The sequence below is a fragment of the Dama dama genome, chromosome X (assembly GCF_033118175.1).
Source record: "Dama dama isolate Ldn47 chromosome X, ASM3311817v1, whole genome shotgun sequence".
In the NCBI taxonomy this organism is placed as follows: domain Eukaryota; kingdom Metazoa; phylum Chordata; class Mammalia; order Artiodactyla; family Cervidae; genus Dama; species Dama dama.
This window is the reverse complement of record NC_083714.1, coordinates 87,168,241-87,172,286: the sequence shown is the minus strand read 5'-3', so window position 1 is coordinate 87,172,286 and position 4,046 is coordinate 87,168,241. Positions and strand designations below refer to the sequence as shown.

Sequence of the window (4,046 nt, the reverse complement as noted above, 5' to 3'; positions counted from 1 at the left end):
CCCAGAAGTAGTAGCATATGCTTCTGTTTCTATTTCTTTCTATCTCTCCCTGATTTATTTCTTAAGGTTCTGTACATTCCCTACCATGCATAATGCTAACACTATTTGTTGGACCATATTGTCTTTTGTCTTTCCTTCTCTTTGTTTTGTGTTTTAGACATTTGTTTTCTTAACATACTCTAGACTTTACCTTAGGGGATTCCTCCCATAGTAAGAACTGTAAAGAAAAGAAGTTCTAGGGGCTTCCCTAATGGAGTGGTTAAGAATGCGCCTCCCAGTGCAGGGGATACAGGTTCGATCCCTGCTCCAGGAAGAGCCCACATGCCATAGAGCATGGGCATAAGCCCATATGCCATAACTACCGAGCCAGCACTCTTGAGCCTGCGAGCCACAACTACTGAGCCCAGGCACCCTAGAGCCCATACTCTGCAATAAGAGAAGCCACTACAGTGAGAAGCCCATGAACTGCAACTAAGAGTAGTCCCCACTCACTGCAACTAGACAAAGCCTGGGTGCAGCAATGAAGACCCAGCACAGCTAAAAATAAATAAATAAATACTAAAAAGAAGAAAAGAAGTTCTAGGTCTGCAAAAAGCATTCACAGTTCAAATAAAACTACCTTATCCATCTTCACATCCCTGAATAGAAGAATTTCTTTCAGGTGATATCTTTGCATCCTTCCATTATCTAATCCACACCAGATCCATGCATATTAAAATCCTAGTTTAGTGATTTCATCTTTTCTCCTCTTCCCTTAGAGCTCTAGCTCCCTAAGTGTTATGGGCATCTTCCTCCTTGCTCCAAACTATACCTGCTTCCCCAATCACAAGTGGTGTCTCCTGGAACTCACTAAATAATGCCTGAAGTATCCTATGCCACTCATTGTGGTCTTTTGCTCTTGATTTTTTTCCTGAATATTTTGTAATCTGTCATGAAAAGGACTGTAATCTGCTCTTATTAATGACACTTTGTCTGTAATACTCAGAGGGCTCCTCAATAGTTTTCTGGACCTGGGTTAGTTTGTGGGAAGAGAAGGGGCAATGATAGGTCATTCCAGTTTACTCTCATCTTTCTTTTTCTGTTAAATCTCTTTGACTTATCTTCCTTGACCTAATAATAGAGCATATACCCTCCCTTTTCCTCCTCTATACCAAAAAGCTTTTAGGCCTGGGGACATTTGGGGGGCAGAGTTATCTTTCTTTTCCTTTTCATATAAGCCAAATTTGACCACTAAGATCTTAAGCCTTCTCAATCTTCATTTCCTGATAAACCTCTGGCTTGCTTTCTGACATTTCTAAATCTAAAATGGTCTCCTAGGCTGTGATTCTCTGTTCATTTACAACACGCTGTACTTTCTCTGCCTGCTGCCAATGTCTTTAAGCTGTTGCTGTGCCAACCAGATTCTCGAAGCCAAGGCATTACTTCCAAAGTCTCTTTTAGTGTATTGCTTTTTTGTTCTGACTTTTTCTTTTGAATTCTTGGAAATTTATTCCACTGTCCGCCCCCTCTCCCCCTGCAACCTTAATTGTAAAAGCCGCCATATTATTCCATGTATTTAAGGCTTTCACACTTCTTAATCTGGTTTCTAACAAAATGTACCATCCTTTGGGTCTTTGAAATCAACAACAAGGATCATGGTATACATAAGGGATAGCTAGAACCGATTCGCAAACTTATGAAACAAGAAAGGGAGCCTTAGGAGTATGGCATACAAGTCACACAGAATAAGGTAAGCAGCAACATAATATGGGCAGATGGCACCAACTATAAACACTTAAAGGCCTAATTGTCTCCCACCAAAGTCCAGTTTACAGTCATGACAGAGGGACAGAATGAAAAAAGGGGGAAACAAACTATGGTATCCAAAATAATTCCATTATATTAAAGAGAAAGGATATGTCCAAAGAAAAGACACATAAACTGTCACTGTTTGCAGATGACCTGTTACTATACATAGAAAATCCTAAAGATTCCACCAGAAAACTATTGGATCTAATCAGTGAATTTGGTAAACTTGCAGGATACAAAACTAATGCATGAAATCTCTTGCATTCTTATACACTAACAAAAAGGCAGAAAGAGAAATTAAGGAAACAATCCCATTTACCATCACAACAAAAAAATGCCTAGGAATAAATCTACCTAAGGAAGCAAAAGATCTATACTTATAAAATTATAATACTCTGATGAAAGAAATCAATGAGGACACAAATGGATGGAGAAATAAACCATGTTCTTGGATTTGAAGAATCAATATAGTGAAAAGGAATATACAACCCAAAGAAATCTACAGATTAAATGTAATTCCTATCAAATTACCAATGGCATTCTTTATAGAATTAGAACAATTTTTTTTTTACAATTTGTATGGAAACACATAAGACTCCAAGAGTCAAAGTACTCTTGAGAAAGAAAAATGAAGCAGGAGGAACAGGCTCCATTTATACTTCAAATTATACTAAAAAGCTATAGTAATCAAAACAGTATGGTACTGGCACAAAAACAGAAATATAAATCAATAGTACAGGATAGAAAACCCAGAGATAAACCCATGTACCTATGGTCACCTAATCTATGACAAAGGAGGCAAGAATAAACAATGGAAAAAAGAGTATCTTCAATGAGTGGGGCTGGTAAATCTGGATAGCTACATGTAAAAGAATGAAATTAGAACACTACTTAGCACCATACATAAAAATAAACTCAAAATGGATTAAAGACCTAAAAAGGTCTGCATAGTCAAAGCTATGGTTTTTCCAGTAGTCATGTATAGATGTGAGAGTTGGACCATAAAGAAGGGTGAGTGCCAAGGAATTGATGCTTTCCCAAGAATTGATACTTTCAAACTATGGCTCTGGAGAAGACTCTTGAGAGTCCCTTAGACATCAAGGAGATCAAACCAGTCAATCCTAAAGGAAATCAACCCTGAATATTCATTGAAGGGACTTATGCTGAAGCTGAAGCTCCAGTACTTTGGCTACCTGACGGGAAGAGCCGACTCTTTGGAAAAGACCTTGATGCTGAGAAAGATTGAGGACAGGAGAAGTGGGCAACATAGGATGAGATGGTTGGATGGTATCACTGACTCAATGGACATGAGTGTGAGCAAACCCCAGGAGATAGGGAAGAACAGGGAAGCCTGGCATGCTGCGGTCCATGGGGTCACAAAGAGTCAGACACAACTTAGTGATTGAACAATAGCAACAACAACAAATGTAAGACCAGACACTATAAACTCTTGGAGGAAAACATAGGAAAAACACTCTTTGACATAAATCACAGTAAGATCTGCTTTGAAGCACCTCCTAGAATAATGAAAATAAAAACAAAATAAATAAAAAAGGTCTGCATAGTCAAAGCTATAGTTTTTCCAGTAGTCATGTACGGATGTCTGGTTTGTCATAGCTTTCCTTCCAAGGAGCAAGCATGTTTTAATTTCATAGCTGCAATCAACATCTGCAGTGATTTTGGAGCCCAAGAAAATAAAATCTGTCACTGTTTCCACGTTTTCCCCTTCTGTTTGCCATGACATGATAGGATGGATGCCATGATTTTAATTTTTTAAATGTTGATTTTCAAGCCAGCTTTTCACTCTCCTCTTTCACCCTCATCAAGAGGGTCTTTAGTGGTCACTTTGACAGCATATATACTAAATTTGGAATGTACAGAGAAGATTAGCATGGCCTCTGTGCAAGCACACAAATTTCTGAAGCATTCCATACTTTTAGACATAGAGAACAGACTTGTGGACACAGCACGGGGGAAGGAAAGGGTAGGATGAATGGAGAGAGTAGCATGGAAAAATATCTACTACCATATGTAAAATAGGTCAGTGGGAATTTGATATATGACTCAGGAAACTCAAACCAGGGCTCTGTGACAACCTAAGAGTAGTGGGATGGGGTGGAAAGTGGGAGGAAGTTTTAAGAGAAAGGGCACATATGTATACCTATGACTGATTCATGTTGGTGTATGGCAGAAACCAACACAATATTGTTAACCAAGTACCCTTCAATTAAAAATAAATTAAAAGAGACTCTTTAGTT

General features: G+C 38.5%; 1 pseudogene; it reads left to right on the top strand.

Annotated features, from left to right (window-relative positions):
• The first annotated feature begins 3,625 nt into the window (after positions 1-3,625).
• Positions 3,626-3,726, top strand: LOC133053298 (U6 spliceosomal RNA; annotated as a pseudogene).
• The last annotated feature ends 320 nt before the right edge of the window (positions 3,727-4,046 follow it).